Source organism: Pithys albifrons, chromosome 7 (genome assembly GCF_047495875.1).
Source record: "Pithys albifrons albifrons isolate INPA30051 chromosome 7, PitAlb_v1, whole genome shotgun sequence".
In the NCBI taxonomy this organism is placed as follows: Eukaryota; Metazoa; Chordata; class Aves; order Passeriformes; family Thamnophilidae; genus Pithys; species Pithys albifrons.
This window is the reverse complement of record NC_092464.1, coordinates 48,178,572-48,202,828: the sequence shown is the minus strand read 5'-3', so window position 1 is coordinate 48,202,828 and position 24,257 is coordinate 48,178,572. Positions and strand designations below refer to the sequence as shown.

The following is a 24,257-nucleotide window of genomic DNA, read 5'->3' as shown; positions in this document are numbered from 1 at the left end:
TCTCTTAACCTGCCAAGGCTCAAGACCTGTAACAAACACATCGAGAGTGCCAATGATAATAACAGTGCAGGAAATGTACCGTGTGTTAATTGCTTTAGTATAAACATGGTTGCTATGAGCTGTGTTTCACGATACAGCAGTTACGTTGCAATTTCAGCAAGGGATGTTTTGAAGCATTATTTATAAACAAATGGATTTTCTTTTGCTTTTGTCCGTCAACTGCCTGATTGCCCGTGGTTAAAATATTTATCTTTTGGGAAGAGGGGGAAGTTGAGTAAGAACTGTGCTGAGTCCTGTATCTGTGACAGAGCATGTTGTTTCCTTCTCTTTCCCCATGTCTGTTTCTCCTCCGTTACCTCAAATGCATGCACACATCCTTAGCATCTCACCCTCAGTTATGTAATCTTGTAGACATTTGTGGATCATTCATTGTTCATATTAGTCCCATTCTTTCCATGTCATTCTTGCTTGATTGAGAGGCTTATGCAGAATATTATAGATTAAAGAAAAATAATTGAAATTTACATAAAGTTCTTCCAGTCTGAGCTGCAAGATTGCTTTCTTTGGAGGTTTTCTTTACCTTATTCCCACTCTCGGTTTTTTGCTTGGTTGTTTTTTTTTTTGTTTGTTTGTTTTGGTTTGTTGTGGATTTGGTTTTTTTGTTGTTGTTGTTGATTTTTGGGTTTGTTTCTTTTTGTTTGGTACGTTTTGGGCTTTTTTTCCCTTTTAGCAGTATAAGTAGGCAATAGGGATCTAATCTGATGACCGGTAACTAGATAATGAGAAGGAACAGCAGCAGTGACAGCTTGCTGGTAAATGACCCTCTTGTGTACTGTTAGGAAAATATCCATTAATGTACGTCATAAAGCTGTTAAAAGTACTGCACCAGCTTTAAAGAACTTGCCAGTCAGAGAAAATAAAGATTAATATGGTAAAAACTGCAACATGAGTGAAATGAGTATTAGTGAAAGATGCTGCCAGTGCACTCTGAATCTGAGTGTGTGAATTGACCGATCTAGAGGTGAGTCTGATTCACAGTTTATTCGTACTGGAAAGGTTGCTTATGGGTGGTTGACTTTTTTTTCTCTCTCTCTGTAATCTCTTTGAAACTCAGTGTGCAGCAGAGCACACTTGCCTTCTCTGAAGCTTGCAACTTTGCTATGAGTATAGCCTAAGGATTTTTTTTTTAATGAATGATAGGGTGGGGGCAGGGGAGAAGAGAACTGGTTTTTATGCTTACCATTTTGATGTTTTCCCTTATATTCTTCATATGCCAGGAAAAACTTAATAGGTGCACGGTTCAGATGGATTTTGATGAGAGGATAGGAAAAACTCTTAGCTACTTACTCTGTAACTGTCTTGGTCACTGGAAGCGTCTGCAGTTCCTCAGTCATTACATAACCTGACCATTCTGCTCTTAAAAACAAGTACTTCTGTATCCTTGCTATTTGGGTGCAACATATTGTATACAGTGTCCTACAAAGTTATTTTCCTGATATCTCTTTCCCTGTTATTCATCAAACAAAGCTTATTATGCTACTTAAGGTGTAAGTGTTGCTGAAACACTGCTGTATGCATTGTGCTTCCTGACAGCAGTGCAGCGAATTGCAGATCGAGAGTAACGTGGTGCTCCACCCTTCCTTCCGCTCTTTGTTTTTTCTACCTAGTAGAAGTCTCTTTGATTTTAAGGTTTGTTCTCACAGACATGCATTCTCACAGATTCCAACCTACAAAGTGGTGTTGGAATATGATCTTATGCTTTCTTCGTTGATACACAGGGAGCAGAGCTCCCGCGTGCACAAGATGTGTGGTTTTCTTCTTTTGGTACTCTAGGTGGCTTCAGTATGTGATGGAGCGAGAGGCTAATGTCCAGATTTAACTAACTAGGAAAAGTTTTCCACAGATCTCTGCCAAGGCACCTGCACCCTAACACGCAGTGTTCTACTGTTCCAGTGACAAGTGGGGGGGTTTTATTGGATTTATTTTTGGCATTTTGTTGTTGTTTGGTGGGGGTTTTGTTGGTTTTTTTTTGGTTGGTTGGTTGGGTTTTTTGATACATTGCCAACCTCAACGTCTCTAATTCTGTGATTCTCAGATAAGGATTTGCTTGGGATTTAAATGAGGCCATCAAGTACAATTTTCCTCTTCAGCTGTCACTTGATAGTCAGTTTCTTCAAAATGAATGATCTCTTTAAAGTTTAGGAGCGTTCTTTTTCATTCTGTGCTGTGAATGGGCAGTATGCCCTTGTGTTTAAAAAAAAAAAAGGTGAATTGTCATGTAGAAGGTGATGGGATTTTGGGAACTCTGGAGGCTGGAAAACATACACCCTTGGATCAAGAAAAAGCACTGTTTTGTCTTCTAGTCTATTTCTCTGCACAGTTACACCGGGGTCTAGTAGACTTTCTCCTCTGCTGTGTCACTGGCCTGACCAGAAAGTAAAGAAGAATGAGTTTATTGGTTTTGCCTCCCTGTTCAGTCATTATTCTATTAAAAAGGAGATTTTAAAGAAAAAAGGTTTCATGGTTATGAAGTCTGTGGTTTGAACACTTGTGACTACAAGGGGCTTTGGAATAGCCATCAAACCACCATTCTGTAAGATATGCTGTATCTTTAAAAGACTTTGAGTGAGTTTTTTAAAAAAAAAGTTTCTTGTATTCGTGGCAAGAGGAATGTGCCAAGTACACGTTGTTAAACTTGTGTCAATTAAACAGAGCAACTGTTTAAAGTATTTCAATAATTTTCCTTCTACTTGAGTCAGTTACCTTTTCTTTCCTTTTTTTTTTTTCTTTTCTTTCAGGTTTTTTCCTCTCTCTTCAAATGTAACACTTTAAAGGAATGAAAGAGAAACTAAAAGCAATTGGCAGAAATCAGTATGAGGTGATAGTACATATGTGACACTTAGCGTAAAACAAACTGCATACATATGGTGTTAGAGAGATGAATGGAAAAATAATCACAAAATTGTGGAGCTGTCTTTCAATCAGCATTTTTGCATCAAGCTATTTGCAAGACTTTGGTTTTGTGGTGCGATAGTTGATAATTACAAGTGTTGCGAGATGCAAAAGAGAGACTGGAAAATAATATCATAACCTTTCTGCTAGTTTCATGTGTTTTCTGATCACTGTTAACATTTAAGAGAAATATTAATGAGAAGTCCATGCCCCGGGGGACAGCTAGCATGTTTCCTCTCCTTTCCATTTCATATCTGACAGTGGTAAACTTCTGTGTTATGGGTGGATGCTACGTGGGTGTTGCCACTTGTGTGGTACCCATCAGTAAGGTTCTGATTTCTCAAGCTGCTGAACACACGTGCTTGAGCAAGGTGAACAGGGATTCACATTGAGCTTGTTTGCAAACCCTTGGAAGCACATTGATCTATTTTTCCTAGTGGCAAGTTTCCATTGTGAGTATTTGATTTGTCTGTAGTAGGCTTGTTTTCAGTGTCTGCTAGGAGGGGGAATTTAATTGTGAGAAGTGGAAGTGATGGACAAGGCATTTTTCTGTTTGACATTAAATCACGCTATGAAGACTTTAAGGTACTGCTGGTAGGGATCCCCTTAGAAAAGTGTTTTAGTTTACATACAAATGAACTCATTTGGATGCTTTTCTAGCACCTTCAGAGTTCTTGAGGAAGCTGAATATACTACCTGGAGGTGTTATACAAATGTAGTAAGTGATCTACTCTTACTGCTTTTGAGGACATAAGTCTCCTTACTGCTGCTTCTACTGTGTTCCATTTACAGTCAAATAGCACTGCAAAATTCAACAGGAGCTAGCACAAGGACAAGAGAGGGAGTGAGAGCTACCAGTCAATTTTAAGGGAAAAGATTTCCCCTCTCAGAATGAATTAAGTTGATTTACTGTGTGTGTTTTCTGTTTTGCTTCTGTTTTTCTTCTGATTTGTATTTTTCAAAGTTAACCTCTCCTTGTAACTTCTTCCATGTTCGCTGCTTCTACTTGTAACCTTATTCTTTGGTCTCTCTCCATCTAGCTCAACTGTCATGGTTTCAAGGACTTTGCCCAGTCCTTAAATTCTTTCCTAGGCATCCCTTAGATTACTACTCAAATAATTTTATATAAGATTTCCAAGAAAAGATGTAGACTGAAGTGTGCATCACCTCCCATGTTCTTAAAATCTCTAGCTTAAAGGGCTTATTGTACAGTCCTAATTTATGTGTGGCATATGAAGTATAAAATGTTCTCTGAAATACTGTGTCATTGGGGACTGTGTAATTTTTTTATCAGCTACATGAATGCATATATGACAGCCTACCTTTTTTTCTTGTTGAGATTCCTTCAACTGAAAGGGAGGATGGGTCACTGCTTCCAAGAGAACTTCAGATTCTGGAGATGCAATGGCTTTAAATTCCCATTCTTTAATACAGCGGGGGATGCTTGCTTGAAGATGATCTAATTTCCCAGAGCTTTTTGCAAATCGGAGAGCGTGCATGAACATGGACAAAATGCTCCATGTGGACCTTATTTTCCATAATGAAAATGTATGAAGCTGACAACCCGTATCAAATGCATCCAACATTTTGAAGTTACACAAGAGGAGAGATATGCAGGGTTTGACAACAGACTCAAGTAATGCTGTCAGCACATCAACCTTCCTCCTTCAGTTGAGATTTTTATGTATGTTTTCTGAGACTAGATGGTTGGTAATATTCAGACATGGTTTTCTTCTAGCTCACTGTCATCCTCAGAGTGAAAATGGGAATTCAGGGCTTCTAATGTAGTCTGTTGGAAACTTCCATAAAATTAAGCAGGTAGTTGTCCTTTCCTCTGACCATGCACGTGCTGTAAGTAGAGAGTATACTTTGTCATTTATTTGCTGACTTGAAATCCATAGTTATTTCTTCTGATGGTGGCTTGATCTTTTATGCAGTAATGGGAGATACACAAATGTTGGGAAAATGAACATTGTTTCCTTGCCGTAAGTAGGGAAAATGGTGCCCTGTCTACACTGCCTTAGTCTCTGTGAAGGTGGAATCACGGAACAGCCTGAGTTGGAAGGGACATACACGGATCATGCAGTCCAGCTCCTGGCCCTTGCACAGAACTATCCAAGAATCCCACCATGTGCAGTGTTCCTTGAACTCTTGACCACTCCTCTGGGGAGCCTGTTCCAGTGCCTGACCACCCACTGGGGGAGGAATCTTTTCCCGATGTTCAATCTGGACCTGCCCTAACACAGCTCCAGCTGTTCCCTCAAATCCTGTAGCTGGTGACCAGAGATCAGTGCCTGCACCTCTGCTGCCTGTCGTGAGGAAGCTTACTCTTATTCCTGACCCTTGTCCTGTATTTCCTTCTGGTTTTGAATGTGCCAACATTTGTAGCACTTGAGCTGTGGATTCTTCAAACTTTTTCCTTGAAAGCATAAAATCTAAGGTGGTTGTACGGTTTTTAAAAATTGAAACAATGCCAGCTGTCTTCAAGTGAAACCCAGGTCTATAACTAAAGAATAAAGTCTGTAAAAGTTTTGTTCCTGTTGTGAACAGTAATAGGCTTATTTTTAGCTGGAAGTGAGGTAACTGAATATTTGCACTGGTTTTGCACTCTAAGATGCCTATTCAGGTGTCTTTTCTGCCTCTGCCACAAAGGAGATGGGATGGTTTTCTGGCCAGCACTTGGAGCCCATCCTCTCCAGGCTCATTTCTGTGATGATGTATATGTAGTGCTTAGAGCTGCAAACTGCTGCTCTCCTAAAGGAGAGGAGCTGGAAGGGAAGCATCAGGGGACACAAAACCCATTAGCCAAATAGCTCCTGCTGTGCAGGTGAATTGCCACTGTTGGCTTTGTGACCCACAGAGAAGGGAGAAATGACACGAAATTGTCCCAACATCTTGAACCTCCTATTCTGATTTGTGTTGTGCATGGCTTGTGACACTGAACATGTCTTTTGGGTAGAGGTGAAGACTCACTGGTTTTATTCAGTCTTGGTTGATAGTTGGACTTGATCTTAAAGGTTTTTCCAACCTTAACAGTTCCAGGGCAGGACTCAGCCTGGCAGAAAGGAGGTTCAGGGACCCTCTCGCTCTCTACAACTACCTGACAGAAGGGTGGAGCCAGGTGGGGGTCAGGCTCTACCCCTAAGGAACAAGTGATGAGACAAGAGGAAACTGCCTCAAGAGGCTGCCCATGGAGGTAGTGGAGTCGCCATCCCTGGATGTGTTCAAGGAATGACTGGATGTGTCACTCAGTGCTCTGGTCTAATTGACAAGGTGGTGGTTGGTCAAAGGTTGGACTGAATGATCTTGGAGGTCTTTTCCAACCTAAATAATTCTGTGAAAATAGGAGAATGATTTTTATTTTTTATATGTAGTTCAAACAAATTTTTCTGTGTTTTGGAGTAATAGAGTTTAGCAAAACCAGTATTTCAATAAGCTCCTACAAAATGGAGTTGTTTTAACACTTTCTTCCATAGATATAGAACTGTTTTAGCAAACTATTCACATATTCTCTGCACATGTATGAATACCAGTGCCTGAATTTGTAGCTAAAGTGAAAATATTACTTGCTATTTTTGTTCCTCTTTGGCCAACATACATTTACCATATAGTCCCGCAGAAGTGTGAGAGGTACATGGGTCTTGGCAAAGATACTTCACATGAGCAGTTCAAGCTTTTTGTCTGGCTAGGCTGGGTATCTGCTGTATACTTCATTGAATCTTGCTCGAATGGCCATAGCAGGAGTGACTCTTTAAATTGCTGCTTCATATTTTAAGAGAGGTGGTAATCTGTTGAGTTTGGGTAATGAGGAATTTAGAAGTATTCATATAATACCCCGTGGCTAAGCAATAAATCTGGTTTGCACATTTCTTCTCTAATAATAAGAGAAGTATCTATAACACAGGCTGGTATAATACAATTTTTGCTCTTAGTGCCAATGAAGGTATTTGTTACATATCAGCATAGTCTTTCCCATTGCTTTGCTTTCTGGAATAAAGTTGCACATTAGTCTTCATAGCAACAGTTGTGGCTTCAGCTGGAAATTGAAACCTAGTAAGTGTTGGCTTGGCACATGGATTTTTGGACAAACTTTTTCAGTAACTCTGAGCCAAAGCAACTGAAAAAAAAATTCGTAAGAGTAAGTTCTGGTCTTTGTGTTCTGGAAGAGATATTGGATATACCCTTTGGTCACTTTTAAAATGTTGGAGAATTGGTGTTTGTCCTTTTTTCTCCCAAGTTTTCTTCTTTTTTTTTTTTACTCTCCCTTTAAGCACCAGCTTACTCATCTGTTGAAAGTCCACCCCCTGTGGTTCAAGTACATTCTTCCTATCAACCTTTTCACCCCACCTCCCACTGTCCCACTTCACACATGCACTGAAGTAATTTCTGCTCACCAATCTCACAAGATTCAGGTCTAGATGTGGGGTCTGATTCTGAGCTATACTTTATGTAGGTCTACAATTTCTTCTCCTATAGATATGCATAACTTTTCTTGTTGTGCTTAACTATCTTTTTCTGAAAAAAAATAAGAAAATTTGAACAAATGAGAACTTTCATTGGAGACTGAAAGAGAGAACATTTGGTGTGTTATTTGTTAGCTATTTGGAAGAAAGGAGAAAGGAGGGGAAAAAGAGCCAGTCAACCAAAAAGCCTACAAAGACAAATGAAAATGTAAGGTCTTTTTCACTTTGGACCACTTAGTGCAATTTTTAACATATATATGGCAAGTAAGATTTGACAGGTAGTGCCAGAGTCAGTTCCAGGAAAGGAAGAAAAGGGCATAAAGAATTTGCCCAGACCATGAACAAAAACACTGGGTTGTAAAAGTGCAAATGTGGAAAGCAATTTTGAAGGAGAAAAATCATCTCTGCTGCCCTGTGTTGCTCTGAGCCTTTCTCTGTCCTGGCTTTCTTCTCTGATATATTTGGACAAACTGTTGAGACTTGAACATCTGTTCTACCCTCTGTATGAAATGCTGGTGATTTCAGTCTGTGTTTGTTAGATTAGCCCTAGGGTGTCACCGTGTACAGCAACTTTCATAAACTTTTCTAATATGCAATGAGCCTGGGCTTTTATTTCTTGACCTGCTGAGAATAGCTCATTTTTTCCATCAGCTACCTTAGGAATTTAACTTGTTTGAGGAGTGAGTATGTGTTTGGGTAACAACAAGAGTTGGTCGTGTCGTGCTGTGTTGGGATGGTTTTCTGGAAGGTAGAGGTTTCAAAGGCTTCATCCCCTACAGCTGCAAATGACTCAGAAGACGTATTATGATAAAGAAGAGATGTCTGCAGAGGAAGAAGTGAAGAAAATCTGCACAATTTTAAATCCAAGTTGGAATTCAAGTTCTATTTTAAAACAAACACATAAATAAAATGGTCCTGGGCTATTTGCATTTGAATTTTAAATTGATCTCCTGGCTCATATGCTGGAGGTATCAAAACATCCACAATTCACTGGTAGTGGTGTATGGATTCAAATCAAAGGAGTAGGTTTTAAGATTTTATTTTTTGTTATGTTCCAAATTGATTGAATTTTGTGAAGTTATTTATCTCACTCTAGAGATGGAAAGGCTTTGAATTAATTCTGTGTAATTAATATATGAAGGTTAAAAAAAAACCTGTGCTGGCCTATAGGCTACTTTTTCTAATTAAAGGAATGATGGCATAAGGGTGAAAGCAGTCAGACTTCCCTCCCCTAAATTAGTAAATAAAGAACCCCCCTAGACTAGAAAATCAAACCTAAGTTAACCCAGTGTCCTTTGTTTCCAACTAATTCTTGCTGTGTTCACTGGTCTTCATAAGCTTGACTGAGAGGATAAGCCTTGCTTTCCTGTCTTGAGGCTTTTCTCTCTTGATCTATTGAAATTCAGAGTTGAGGGCCCCCTTTAGAGAATGTCCTGTTGATAGCTGTCTCCTCTGTAACAAAGAGGCCTCGGCTTGGATGTGGATTGAAGAGAGAGGTAGCCTCTCAGACTAGCAATTTGGAGTCATTAAGGAAAACCAGTAGTTTTAATTTCATTTGGAAATGGTAAGCCTGAGTCAATACAGTTTTCATACCGCTGATGTCTTGCTTTTGAATTCACACAGTAGCTGGGCACGTGCTGTGTGTTCTGTTACAGGTTGTTTTTGAGATAGGTAATTTCAATGGAATGACATTGTGATACTACATAGTGTTAATGTTACGGAAGAGACACTGTAAGTCACTGGTTTGACATTGGAGCAATGTAGTTGTAGTCTTTACATCTGTTAAAGGCTGGTGCCCCAAGTGAGTGCATCCTCAGACAGCTGCTTGTCAAGTTTCAACACTGGCAGTGTTCCTGAAGGAAGGAGAAGGGAATTCAGGTGTGCCACGTAGTGCAGATTCTGGTAAGCATTCCATAACCCCAGGTGGCAGGTCTCATAAAATGGTTTTTGTATCTTCTATCTTCTTCATCTGTTTCTAACAGCCTCAACTGTGTTGAGATATGCAGACATTAGTTATGGATGTATAATTACAGCTATGGATGTAGTGATCTGCATTATCAATATTTGCCAAGGGGAAAGAGAGTTGTGGGTTTTCAGTATGGTAGTCCATGTGTGTTGTCATTTCATATGCACACTGCCTGGGACAAGAGGCACTAAAACAGAAGCCTTGGGAGAAAAGTATCTTAAATAAAAGTTGATCTGGATCACCAAGTGGCTTGAGTTGGAAGGGATCTTTAAAGATTGTCCAGTCTCCAGAACCTGTTGTTTTATCAAACATCCTGTCAGATCTCGGAAGCTAAGCAGGGTCAGCCCCGGATTAGTACTTGGATGGGAGACCTCCTGGGAAATGCCGGGTGCTGTAGGTTCTAGTCCTGAGGACTTCACTGGCACTGTCCAAGCTCGCTCGGCCGTGGCAGATGAACCTCAGGACTTAAACGGTGGGGCCAGTTCTGCACACGCTGAGCCTCACCTAAAAAATCCACTGCGCAGGCTGGAAGGGCACAGCGACGGGGGGACAGCCCTTCCCAAATCTTCGTTCACGAAGTTTGGCCCATACATACCACTGTAAAAAGTTAATCAGTTCCAATACTGTCAGCTAGTGAGAGCTACAGCAAGATCTGTTAATTCACAGTATTTGCTGAAAGGGAAAGGTAAGTCAGCATGGACACTTGATCTTTACCCATCTTACGGAGAAGTTAAAAGTAGGAGCAAAGCATGGTTGTGTTGTGTTTTGTATTGATAAAGGGAACCTGAAGGGTTAGAAATCTTCGAGGTTTTGAGCATCTTCTTGGTGTTAATTTAAAAATACAAGGGTAGACAGTTGGCAGAATACAGACATAAAGGGATATGTTTGCAAGCTATTTTCTGAATAAAAGCTGTGGAGTTGCCTTCCCTAGGGACAGCATGAGCAGTGTATATTAGCAGTGGGAACTCTTGTTCTCTTCTACTGTTGTTCAGATTGTAATATGAAGTTCCTGCTGTAGCTGTAGTGCCTTGATGAGGCAGAAAAGATCTGCCAAACTGGGCAGAAAAGATCTGCAGTCAGTTTTTCAGATATGGGCAGAATTGAATTGCTCTATCTACTGAGTAATGTAGATGAACTCCCACCAGAAAGATAAGGGCAGCTCCTTTTAGGCCTGGCTGTCCAGTATTTGTATTAAATGAATCTATGTATCGACTGTAGGTAGAAATTCTCAAACTGTTTTAGTATTTGCTAAAGTCAAAGTGTTTAATGGTTGGATTCAGTTTGAGATATCTGCTGTTGTTTTCATTTTTTAATCTGATGGTAACACAAAGCCTCATGAGTACAAAGCCAAAGAAAAGGGGACTTTGTAGAAGGCACTTTGTCAATGGGTATGAACAAAGGTAATTTATAAATATTACTGAGCAACAGATATGATCTCCTAAAGGAGTGCACATAGAGACTTTCTGGAAGCATCTAGTTTTCATGGAGGAAGGACCACCTCTGTCTTTACTCACTGAATTAGAGTTGGTTGTTTTATTAATTCTGTAGGCAGCAGTTCTGTATCATGAGCAATGGTTGATGCATGTTACTAAAAGTTGTCCATGGATGAGAGAACATGAGGTAGCAATAAGATGTAGTTGGAAAGTACTAATCCCTAACATTCTCCATAATTTTCTGTTTTGTATTCATGCTGATTTCATGTTGGGATATCTACACTTGGAACTGGAAAAAACCTCTGAGAGTTTGGGGGGGTTTTTGTGTGTGTTTGGGGTTTTTTTGTTTGATTCAAAAGAAGAACTTAATCTGTAACTTTTTGCTGGTTTAACGGAGAAAGCTGTGCAGCTGGTTATCTTGGGCTCGTATGATGAAATCTAGTAATAACTTACTGCAATATTTCCAATAAAAATGTTAACCAAATAATTCTAAGCAGCTGGCATAACTCAGTTCCTCTTGCTAACATAACACCATTCAGTCCAGTGGTGTTAAAACTCTAAATTTTGGCCTCCAGAAGAGGAAGAAAGAATTATCTCAGCTACACACTGCTGTAAACATTGATTCTTCAGTTGTGACCTGTGTGTCACCTTTTTGTGCGGAGAACTAGTCTATGTGTTCAAAGTTCACGACTTAAAATCTTGAATGAAAAAAATGAGGTCAAAGAAAGGAAGACACCTTCCTTGAGTTCTGTAAGAAACTGATGCAAACTTAACAGATTTTCCTTTCTAAGGTCTAACTCTGGCCTTCAGCTACTTCAGGTCCCATTGAGGAATTCCAGAAATCAGTGAAAGCTGAGTTTGATACATGTGATAATGCAAAGGTTTTTGCTATTTGCAGAACATTATGGGTACCATAAGGGAAGAAGTTGTCTGCTTTTTTCTCACTGGTATGTTACTAAAGCAGAGTACGTGTATGTATGGGCCAAACTTCGTGAACGAAGATTTCGGAAGGGCTGTCCCCACATGGCTGTGCCCTTCCAGCCTGTGCAGTGGATTTTAGGTGAGGCTCAGCGTGCGCAGAACTGGCTCCACCATTTAAGTCCTGATGTTCATCTGCCACGGCCGAGCGAGCTTGGACAGTGCCAGTGAAGTCCTCAGGACTAGAACCTACAGCACCCGGCATTTCCAGGAAGAGAAAGACCTTCTCTCATTTAGTGTTAGTAGAGCAACTGTATCTTAAGAACAGCACTTCCCCCGGTTGTTACCCTTGTAGACAAGAAGATTGGGTTTCTGAAACATTTGCATAAAATAATGTCTTTGTGCACTGAATCTTTTAAAGTATTTCTGACAAAGAAATAGTGTATTTCTGCAGTTGTCCGTGGCTTGCCTTTTGTAATTGTCAGAAGAAGAGCAAGACTGTATTAGGAAGAACCAGCAGAAATTTGTAGCATTTGGCCTCATCGTTTACTTCTGCAGAAACAGCATAGAAATACTAGAATATTATTTACATCTGTGGGTGTATGGATCCACAATGTAATGTGTTTTCCTTCTCTCCTTGGCACATTTTTATGTAGGTAGGAGGAGCAGGTGCTCATTTCTGCTGAAAACCATTGTACGTTACCTGCCCCTTTGGAAGGGAAATTTTGTGTGTTTTCATTCAAAAACTGCCAATGCCAGCGGCACATTTTTTTATTGTCCTCATTTTAAAAACCATATCTTGGACTTCCTTATGTCCTCTTACAAAAAAAAAAAAAGATTGTTCAGTTTCAGACTCTTTGTTGGAACTGTACTGTTAGGAGCCTTCCTGGCCTCTGGCACTATCAACAGAAAATGCTGCTCTTGAAAGAATGGAGTATAGTTTTGGAAGGGCGACTAGGGAGGGGGAGGATACCAAGACTGACAGTGAAAGGCAGACGTTCGTATTGCTAAGAAATAGCAGAAAAAGCATTCGTGTTCCTTGAAACTTTTGACAATGGTAGAATAAGGTTGAATGAAAGAGGAGAAGAGAGAAAGTAAGCAGAAGGGGAAAGCATTAGCAGGCCCCAAAAGGGGAGGGGAAGGTATTGTCAAGTCTATTTAGGCTTTGTTTTGTGTTTGTTGTTTGTTTGGGTTTTTTTTGTTTTGGTTTGGGTCTTTTTGCAAGATAAGCCTGAAAGAGGGAACTGATGGTGATCTCTAGAGTTTTAGTATTTTGGGTTTTTCCCCCACAAAAAACCACATAAGCTTAGTCTGTCAGAAGTGTAGAAACTGAGTTTGAGTATTGCTGGGCTGTTGTATAAGTTGTAACTGTCTGAAGAGTGAAAGAGTGATCCATAATGGTACATTTGTTAGGTAAATATTCCTCAGTAACACCTCAGTCCTCCCCAGCTTTAACACATGCTTATTTTTATATAATGTATTGTCCACCTGGGTGCAAAATCACTAGCTGGTGGCAGGGCAAGACCATAACATGTTCTCAAACACCCTTTGCATCCTCTGGAGTGAATGGTAAAGCCCTGTTGCATCTTGGATTATCCTGTGGATCAGGAACCATAAAAACCGGTTGCTGTTTCAGAACTGTCACTGGGCTTTCTCATTTCTTTTCTTTTTATTTTCTTCCCTCACCATCCTTTCTGTCTGCTGTTGCAGAGCCTCTTTGAGTCCTCAGCAGACAGAATTATGGGTTGTCTACCATAAGGCTGAAGTGGGAGTAAGGAAACTCTTGAGCTAGGAAGCTCTTAAGCTTTTAAGGCCAATCCTAGATTATTCTGGGTCTTTTAAGGTGGGTGAGTGGGTGTGAAGACAGGAAAGATTCTTATTTCCATTAAATTACAATTAAATATACACTTAAGTTTTGCTTTTGTAAGTAACCTTATTGATTTTGCACAAACTAAGGCAGATATGGGTCATATTATTTTTTGCAGTACAGGTATGAATAATGATGGAAAAATGCACAGGTCAAATCAGCCAAGTGGGAAGCACCCATCTTGTGCAGATATTGTTCTGACAATAGCTACTTTCTGAACAGCTTGGAAAGACTTTTTGTGAAGATTTTTGCTATTTAGGCAACAAAAGGTTATAATTTGCTTTCAGGAAACATTCTTTTAACCAAAATATTGGCTTTTATATGCATGCATGTGTGCAAACATGCAGTATGACAGCACAGTATAGTCTTTGCTTATTTTTTTAATGGTTGTGAGTGTTAAGAAATTAGCCATTAAACAAGATGGAAACTGAGTTCCTACAAATTTAATGGGAACTGGTTGGCTAAAAGACACAGGCATGTTGCTGTATTTTTTATCCAAAGAATCTGAAGTCTGCTGGATTAATGGTTTTATCTCATTTCACTGACCCTTGCCCCTGACACTTTTGTATAGTTAATAAATTAAGACACTAGTGGTTTATTTATTCCTTTCAGCAATCCATAATGCTACAGAAACTGTGATGTCTCTCTCATAGTAAGGATGAGCATTATGCTGCAGCAGCTGGGTGTCTCATTTGTGTAGTGAGGCACAGAGGCAAAGCCAGGCTGCTCTTTGTGCTGTAAACACACCTCTGGCTTTCCACTGGAGCATGATAGCTTGGATTGTATTGTTGCTCTTAGAAAATGTTGGGGTTTATTTCCCAAGTATCTATTGGAGGATTTCCCTTTAAAGGATTGCATGTTTTTTTTGTAATTAAGGAATCATAGAGTATTTTCTTGAAAGCTAAAAGTAAATGAAATTAAGCAGTTTTTCATGCTGTTCTGGCTTCTGCTTTAGAAAAGGATGCTAGATATCAGGGTAATAGACAATGCATTTGAAAATTTTCTCTAAATGTTGCCGCAAGACCTGTGGAAATTTGTGGATCTCTGGAATGTTAAAAGAGCATAAAGTTTTATTGCTTGCTGTAAAGCTACTGGTGGGGAGAGTACTTACACTAAAGCAAGATGATGTTTAAATTTCAACCAGCCTGTCTGTGCTGGTCCATGTAGGTAGATCCATGTGGGTATACTTCTGAAACGAGCACATTTTTCAGATGTTGGAGAGGAAAGGCAGTGAGTTACTGTGAAGATTAGTTTATGGGCTTTTGGGAAAAATTAGTCTTTCCTTACTCCTGAAGTGGAGCTACACTGACTTAAGCATGTAGCATTTTACTTTAACTGCAAATTTTACCACGGAGGCAGGCAAAATGAGGAGAAAGAAAGAAATATTTGCAGATATAATTTGTTATCTTGACTATTCTGGCAGTTCTAAGTATCAGCAGCGTGTGGGGAATTACTGGCAGACCCTTCACATAAAGCAAGCTCCAGCAGCGTGGCTGCCACTGAAGCCAGCAGCTTACTAATAACTGACTAATTGTTTCTGTCACACCTGCACAGGCCGTTCTATCTTTCCGAAACACATTAACATTCATGAGAAGTTACCCAACCATGATGAATCACAAACACATTTTAAGTAAGTCTTTTGTGATTCTCCTTGGGCCAAGTACACCTTTTCTGAACAATACCTTGTTTTTCTACCTGATAAAACCTTTTGTTTTTTAGTCGGAGAACTGAAAATCAAAGACATAAAGCCCTCTCTGTGTATTCAAACTTACCTTTTAATGGGGACTTTGTATCCCTGCTTGTCACTTTTCACCCCTGAGCTTCATCATGTGGTTAGACTAAAAGGTCTTGTCTGTGTCGGTTTTATTATGGCTGGATCGCATAATGTGACACGTTAGTTGTGAAGCTCTGGATGCCAGTTCTGCCACTTCCCTGGGTGTTCACCCCGTTAACAGCAGTTTTCCACAGAGGGCTGTGTCCCTCTCAGTATTGCTCATTGAGTCAGATGATGGTTACTTGAACTGCCTGGGAACTCCACAAGCCTTTTCCATATGAGAGTGCCTGTGCTATTCCAGGATCTTGCTGTGATCTCAGCAGTACATGCCTGCCAAGCGCTTAGTTTGATTTACTGTTCTCATTTTCTATGTAGACTTAGGCAATCAGGAAAGGAATGATTAAATCGTAGTGGGAATGACTATGCAAATAACTGATGGAAGTGTAAGAGTGAACAGCAACAGCTACAGAGTTTTTTAACTTCAGTTGTTTATTTGAAAAGTTCAGTAATCATGAGGTTGATGAAAAATTCTGTTTCACTGGGACTGGAAGGAGATCTTGTGGAATGAAATTGATTAACTGAAATCATGTATAAAAGAGAATCTTGGCTATAATGGGTATTTCCAGCATTCCAAGCCAAAGCTTTAGGATGGATTTCTGCTGTCACAAAGTTATATTAAATGTGGAGAGCAAGAAGATCTCCTGCTTCAAAAAGTTGGGTCATTCCTGCCACCCTCTGAAGTTTTAGCTTGGTACCCTTAGAAACAGCAACAGGTTCTGTTGCTTCTATAGGATCCGTGTTTTTTCTTCTTTTTCCTCTACAGTAACTTTTAAAATGTCAGCTGATGAAAACCAAGTCAGCAGAGCAATAGATGTCCTAAAGATGCACAGTTCAGACAAGATTTTTGCAAGAAGGAAACTGGACAGAGCAGAAACTGTAAGGAAAAGATTCTGATGTGAACCTTGCTAGAAACCTGCAACGGGAATTCAGATGGGTTTGCCTTAACCTTGCCGCTCACATGGAAGCTCTTTGCTCTCTTTGATTAGAAAAATGTATGACAAAATTAATCTCTCACTTCTTTAAACTTGTGCTAAAACCAGATTGTCATCTCTTAACTGACCTGACTTCTACTCTGTGACATGTGGGGTGTGATTTTACTGTGTAAAAAGTCTTGGTGTCAGATGAGTTATAGAATCTTCTAGATAATTGAGATTCAGGCTGCTCTAGTGATTTCAACAGTGTTTAAATAAAAATGCTGGGAAACACTTGCTTTAAACATTAAAAACTTCAAAATTGTAATGAAGCACTATATTTTAGTCACTTTTAGGCAGTCCTGTGCTGATCATACAATAAAAGAACAGAACTGAGGGTTAGTATTGCTAATGAAGGAACCTAAAAAAAAAAAAGTACTGTGTGTCCATATGGGATAGTGCTGTGCAGATGGTAGACAAATACAGATGAACAGTTGTAAAATCTTGCTGTAATGGAGATCTCAAGTAAAAAGAAACTTTTCACTGCCCAGTAGAGTTGGATTACAGATTAATTTTGTGTTTGATAGGGAGTTGTTTCAAGCTTAAAAGCATTCTAAAGCACAAAACCATGCTGATGAGTTTTACTGTAACTATAAAGTCCACAAGTTGTTTTTTATCTCTTTATATATACTTTAAATTCTGCAGTGATGCAGAAGGGAAGAACGTGATGGTTAATGAAAATAGGATGCTAATTGTTTCCAGATGCTGGCTTGCTCATCAAGTAGACTTTATTTCCAATTGGAGGAGCCATGAAAATGCAGGTGGCCAGTGGCTAACATGGCACCAGGTCTGATGAGGTCATTTTAGAGCTGATCTGATAGTGGCTTCTACCATGGCTTCCCTCAGACCTGCAGCTAGCCAAGGGCCTGACCAGGCTCACATTTCTAGTTGGTGCTGGGAGAAAGAGCATGGGAGTTTTGTTATTCCTTCTGGCAAACAGCACCTTTACTTACTTCTGGTATCTGTTCATAGATGAAAAGAATAGGTGCTCTAAGTCAGCATCTTTTAAATTTTTTTGAATAATTATTTCCCCTCCCCACGTTTAGTATAAATTCCCTTTTCAGTTTGAGTGTACTCCCTTGAGTTTGTCTTCCTGTTCTAACACTTAGACTAACTAAGTAACTTTGGTGATACTGTTATATTCTAAGCCCTTGTGGCATCAAACTCGAGGACTGTTATAAAGTACATTGAATTATAGTTGCCTCTGCTGGCTGTGTTTTAGTCCACTTCAGTCCTGGCTACCTTTTTGACTCTAGTCTCTGAAGTTTTGGTCTTTTCTGCCCTAAGTGTTTAAATTCTCACATGTCTATTTCATTTACAAATCTTAAAGTCAGCTTATTTTCAAAGTCCTTTTTGAGAAGGAATGTGTGGGAATGTGTGTATTAACCATAAAAAATGTTAGTCCTTTGGGAACCACATCATTTTACAGTTTGTGTTCCTACCTTCTGATATTTTTAACTAGGCCATGCATTCCTTTCTATCCCTGCCCCTTTCCTCCACTTCAGGGAACACTATTTGAGGTGAACTTTATTCCTTTAGGATTTTGAGTCCCAGTTAGAGTGGCATTATTCATCTTTTACTGACATTAATTCTGAGTTGCTGCTTCTGTAGTAGTCCTGAATATTATATGCCTCTTCTGGGTTTGTGGGTTAATGTTAATTTAATGCAATTATTTTCAGCTGCTGTCTATTCCCTTTAAATCCTATACTCTGCTGTGCTAAGCTAATGAAACAGCTATTGTGGCGTACTTGGCTGCTCTGCTTACTAAAGACTTGTAATGTGGAACACACCAACTGAAAGAGATTTTCCTGTCTGCAGCACATGAAAGTTTCTAAAGGGCTGCAAGATTTTTTGCCCTTCAGAATACTTTTTTTTTACTTGCCTTTTGCCACTTCCTTCCATTCAGAATGTTCTTATTTCTTAGGTGACTTGGTTTTAATAGAAAAAAAAAATTTAAAGGCAATTGGTGATGGTATGGAAGGAAGGAGATTAAAAGTCTCTGGCCTGCTGCTTCGCCTTTCACTTCAATGCAGATGCATCCTGAGATTCTCTTACATGCTTTGAAAACCATATGCTCAGGATGGTGGAAGTTGTGTTAGTTCTTTCACATATTGCGCCTGGACAATGTATTTCAGGATGTTTGTGGTGGTCCAGCTCTTGGTAGCTTATTGCAACAAGAATCACTGTGCTCTCAGGGCTGGACTGCTTTCCAGATAAGCTAAAAATGCCCACCTACTTGGAAAAGATGCAGGATTCAACTTGGAAGTCAGCAAAATGACTTCACTGCTGTATCATGTAGGAGGAGAGGATTCACTGCAAGGGAGGCAACATATGTTTAAACTTAAATATCATATAATTAGCCAAACTAGCAAAGGAAACTGTGAACAACATAAGGAATATGTATTAAGTCCATTTTATGATGTTTAAAGAGTTCCCCAGTATGAGAACCCCCACTCCAATATTAATCTTTTAAAAACATTCTTATCCTACTAATATATATGTTTGACTTTGTCAGCAGTAGTTGCAGCTTTATTTGCTCAGCTCCTTCCTCAGGTATGTTGATACACCTGTTGTGGTGGGAAATAAGCTCAGTCAGGGAACCCATCCAGCTTAAAAATAAATTGTTTGGTTTTCTTCAGCTTATTTTTCTGCTCATTGGAATCTTGGATCAGTTCCCCATGTCACACCACAAATGGTTTGCTTAATGTGACTGAGGAGTTCTGCTAGAGGGAGGGGATAAGGCAGGAGAGCAGGGGAAATAAAGGACATGAATGGAAAACTTGGACCCAGGGAGAAAAAATGTCTCTGTAAATAGACCTTTAGGGGAGATCGTAGGCGTCAGTAAGGATATAGCAAACTTATGAATGAGAGCAACATGCCACTCTTCCAGCTGTACATATTTTTAAATAATATTAACAGGTTTAACTGTGTGGGTATTCTTCACTATTGAAGTGAAAAGATGGTTTTATTCTTGGCATGGCAGATCCTAGTAAAATCAGCACACTTTTTCCTTTTTTTTTATTAAGGTATTATTTAAACCTATAGGCTGTTTTTCACCAAAATTAGCAAGAGGCAGTCACTGCCTTGAAGATAGTTGCCTAATTGGAGAAGATCACACAAGAGACTAGAAGAGGAGCAGTGGCACCAAGAAGCAGTTTAGCCAAGTTCATTAAGTGGGTCAGAAGCTGAGTCAGTCACTGAGGCAGGTCTCCCATGTCTGTTAGACTTCCTATTCCTAGCCTGTCACACTGCCAATCTCTTCGGCTTTCTGCAGTAATCCCCTTCATCCTCGAGAGTTGAACCTAAAGCTGCTGACACAGGAGAGAGAAAGGGGAAGAAACAAGGGGGTTTGTTTATAAACATTTCTCTGTGTAGTGTATGGTGTCTTGAAATTCCCTTGTCCTGGCTATGACAGCCATTTGTCGTGTATATTTGTTCTGGTTGATGGTGCCAGCAAGAGCTCCTTGATTTGAGCACCTGTGTACGATGTCTTGGGATGAAAATCCTTTAGCAGGGTGACCAGGTACATGCATTAACTGAGAGCACTCCTCTTGCCTGACTTGAACACCTTGCAATAGTAGTGTTTGAACCAGGCTGGCTATGAAATCTTCTGTCCTCAGTGCAAACTGTACCACAGGAGTGCATGTTACCAATCTTTTGTACTGTCGCCAGATTTAGGAGGAAACAGTGATTTGTACATTTATTGCAAAAAAAGGCTAAATAATTATCTGAAACTTTTAAAACTCTCTGCTTTCATATGGTTTCAGTGGAACCACGTGACACCACTTTGTGTTTGAGATGCTGTGAGGAGACAGTTCTGTTTGTCTAGCTTCATGCTGGACCTGCATGCTTCTTTGTAAAGGGTTTCTTCTGTGGCTGGAAGAGTTTCACAGAGCAACTGTTAAGTGCTGAAGAGTTGGGAAAAGCTTTGCAAAAGCCTGGAAAGCAGTTTTCATTTGAAGGCTTATGTACAGGAGTGGCCTCTTTGGAGGTCATGTACCACCTTATTCTTTGGAGCAATGACATTGTGTATGAATCACACTTTCATATGGGTCTAATTTGTTTATTAACTGCACTCTGCTGTCATCTGTAAGCATATTATTTTTGAGGTTACTCAGAAAGCTGGCACAGTTAAGTGTTTTATGGAAAAACACAAAAAAACCATCCTGTACGGTTGCCAATAGTGTATCTGCTGTCCTTTTCACTTGGAGTACCACCAAACTAGTGAAAAACTAGTCTCTATCAAGTAAAGAAAACAAACAAACAATGTCCTGTTCTCTATTATGTTTGTAAGTGATGAGAAAGGGAGAACGAAATTTGAATGCTGGTATAGGTTGAGGATTTCAGAGGAGGAGGGGGAAAGATACTTAAAAAAACAAAACACCATTTGTATGAAGTCCATTTGTGACAGCACTGTTTTTATCCTGCCAAAGGAAGTCTTGGCTAGTTCTCTCACAAACTTTATAAAGAAATGTGACATCTTGGACCTCTAGTAATGAATGAACTCACAAGGCTGAGAGATTGGCCATAAAAATTACTTAAACTTTTTTTCCTAACTGCATAATTATTTGTATCACTAAACAGCTGATGCTGAATTCCTTCATCACCTGCCTTCATCATATGGGTCTCCTGAATAGCCATGTTTGTTGTTCTAACAGTTTTATAAAGCAGGGTTGCTCTAGTCTTTCTACCGTTACTTCAGCTTCAGCTGCAATTTCTTACAACAGCTCTGCCTTAAGTCTTTTCTAAGCATCAGGTTCCCGCAGTTTTCTGTCATCATCTTAAGCTCTTTTCAGGTTACTTAAGGCATCCTTCAATCTTCTCACTGCTCTAATAGTGATTCGAAATTTGTAATTTTTTTGTTTCATCTTCACTTTTTCTTTCTCTGTGCTAATTCTGTGTCTGAAATCCCTAACCAATATTCTGCTCCACCACACTTGCCCACGTGTCAGCAAATCTGTAGCAAGAACTCTAGCTCAGAGGTGCTGACAGGAAGCAATCAAATTCAAAACAGAATCAAAATATTCCTCATTCATCACTGGCTTCTTGCTGCATCTTGTCTATTCCCTTTTGTCATTTAGATTGTCAGTTTCTTAAAGCAGAAGACAATTTTCTTTGTAACTTGAATAACACTGAGCACTTTGCAGGTACTTAATAAATAGCAAATCAAATAATTTATATCCATATAATAGCGTGTTTTTACACAAATTGCATAGACTTGTCTTTTATATTGCCTGTCCCTATTTTTTATCCACCTTATAAAGCAGCATTTACACAGTGCAGTCTTTGATCAGAGTTACAGGTAGATCTTACAGTTCTGTTGTGGGTTTATTTCATGATGCTAGGGTCTTTTTCTTTGGATATTTTTGGGGTTTTTTTTGCTGTTATGGTTGGAGTGGTTTGCGTTTTTGGTCTTTGGGGGTGTTGGGTTTCTTTGGGTTTTTTTTGGTTGGCTTTGGTTTCTGATGTTTGTTTGGTTGATTTTTATTGATTATACCATTGAGGTTAAAGATACGTTATCATTTCAAAGGTGTTTGGATGGCATCTTATATTACATAAGTCATTAAAACTATGAAGCCATCTGGTCAGTGTGAATAAACTTTGTCCCTTCAGGATAGTTGTTGTTGGGGAATGGACTGATCTTCCTGCCCTTATCTTCTGTATAGCTCTGAATCCAGTCAGTACTAGGCATTTCTGCTGCTTTCTAATTTCTCTGCTGTTGCTGTCTACTTTTTTCTTCTGCTGGAGCCTGTGTCAAAAGAGTTATTGTAAAAAGCCTGTGGGGAGGAATATCAGTTCACACTGAACTGGGAACTTATTAGAACACTACAACTACATCCAAGTTGTGTGGCAGGTGAATATCATGGTCACGTCTTGGCTGGCCTTTGGAGGGCTGATCCCATCTGTCCTCCACATGTAAGTTTTCTTCTAATGGTGTAGCCTCAGAAGGTGATGGCCTTATTTCACAGACTGAAGGTGATATCACAGTGTCACTTGAGCTGAGGTAGACTATCTGTAGATGAAGATCTAGCCAAAGGTTTTGAGGCATCTGTGTCTTGTCAGGCCACGTGTACTAATGGCTCTTTAATCCCATGTGAACTTTCCATAGTTCCTCACCACATCCACCATTTTCACTCTGGAGGACTCTGTTTCAAATGCTGTCTGTTTTGGTCAAGGAAGAGAGGCTGGTTTGTTGTTGCAGTGGGAATATAATTCATCTTGTACTTCCTGGTTTGGCACAAGTATTTTCAAATATTTTGTATTTTGTGCAGTGAACAGTCCTAGTCATACCAGATACATGTAATACTATATACACCCCATGAGCTGTGTGAGGTACTCATCAGTGTTTCACTATAGTTTTCATAGTTATTCCAGGCATATGATGGAAATAAAAAATCCGTTTAACTGAGTTATCTTTCATATGTTGAGTTGTTACCTATGTTCATTCTCATTGCACCCCAGATTTTGTTCACCGGTATGTTTAATGGGCATGGGGTGAATGCATTTCATGTAACATTTATATTGCTTGCACTTTTGGTGTGGAGTTTTATCTCTTTGACCTTTCTAACCCCAAGTAATTCTCATGAGGGCAGCTGAGGTTCAGCCTCATACATGACAGGACAAGATCTTGAGTTTTGTTTCTCACTCCTGAAGCTTTTCTTTGCTCCTAAATTTATATCCCGGTTCCATTCAAATGCAGATTTTGCTTTGCATTCTCTGCTTTTTGTATGCTTTTGGTCTACATGATTACCTATTAGTTTTTTATTGATTTGGTGGGTAATGCTGTCTACTGTTGCTGTCTGAGAGGCACTGTGAGAATAAATGCATGAAGAGTAGTCAAGCATTTAGTTCTGTAATAATGACTCACATAAGAATTTAGAAGGAGAAAGATTATTTGCATGTCTGAAGTCAAAATATTCAGGAATGCTGTGGCTTCACAAACAGTGTAGAGTACTCAGATAATTCAGCTGTAGCAAAAAAAAAACAACTACATAGCTACAGAATATTTTACTGGTATTCAGAATAAATTTACAATTTAAAATGCAGTATTTGATGGAATACTATAAATCTACAATTATACATCTGTGTCTTTAAAAGATGTATACTGATGTTTGGGAGGTCTAGTGTGAAATAGCAAGTAAATAACAAATCATTGATGATGGGGTTTAGAATGCCTTTAATAAGAGAGATTTATTTAAATTAGAAGATACTTCACAGAATACTGCTCTCTGTTCTAGATTACAAATCTCTGCTATTTAAATATTTTTCAGTGTGGGTTGGTGATAGGAGTAGGAGGAGATGCATTTCTAGTTTCATCTGTATCCTTGAATTAACTATGAAAAAAGGGTGGGTTCTTAATGTAACTAACTTGAGCTAAAATCTTAGTGGAAACATGGTTTATAGCCACCTGTACGAGCTTCCACCACTTGTTAAAATTGGTGATTTGCTTTCATTAGTTGACCATATTAGGAATACAGCTTTTTCAAAGCAAGACCAAGACTTCAATACCAACCTGCTGTGCATTAGTTCCTCCCACTTTTAATAGCTGAGCCTCCTGCCTTCTCCTCCACCTTTGGCCACTGATACATTTTCCCCCTTTGACAGGGCAAGGCAGCTTTCTAATTCCCTGTTGGTGTGACCAGCAGTGAAGCCTGGTAGAACTTTGTCTGGTTTCAGGTCTCATCTCACCTGTGGCTGCTGGTGTTGGCTCTTTCCGACGCCCACCTCACTGTAAGGCAGTGGGTGGATTAGATGTGGCGGTTGCCAGTGGGCTGCATACAGAACATATCTACATGACCTACAGAACAGTTTCTGTGGCTTTGCTGTGGAGTGGTGGCTGTTGTGGGAAGATG

The 24,257-nt window shown here is 39.5% G+C and overlaps 1 protein-coding gene across 4 annotated transcripts in view; it reads left to right on the top strand.

The window, feature by feature from the left end:
* ELMO1 (engulfment and cell motility 1) overlaps positions 1 to 24,257 on the top strand; it is a 299,792-nt gene that overhangs the window by 1,371 nt on the left and 274,164 nt on the right. The gene's annotated exons all lie outside the window — the stretch shown is intronic.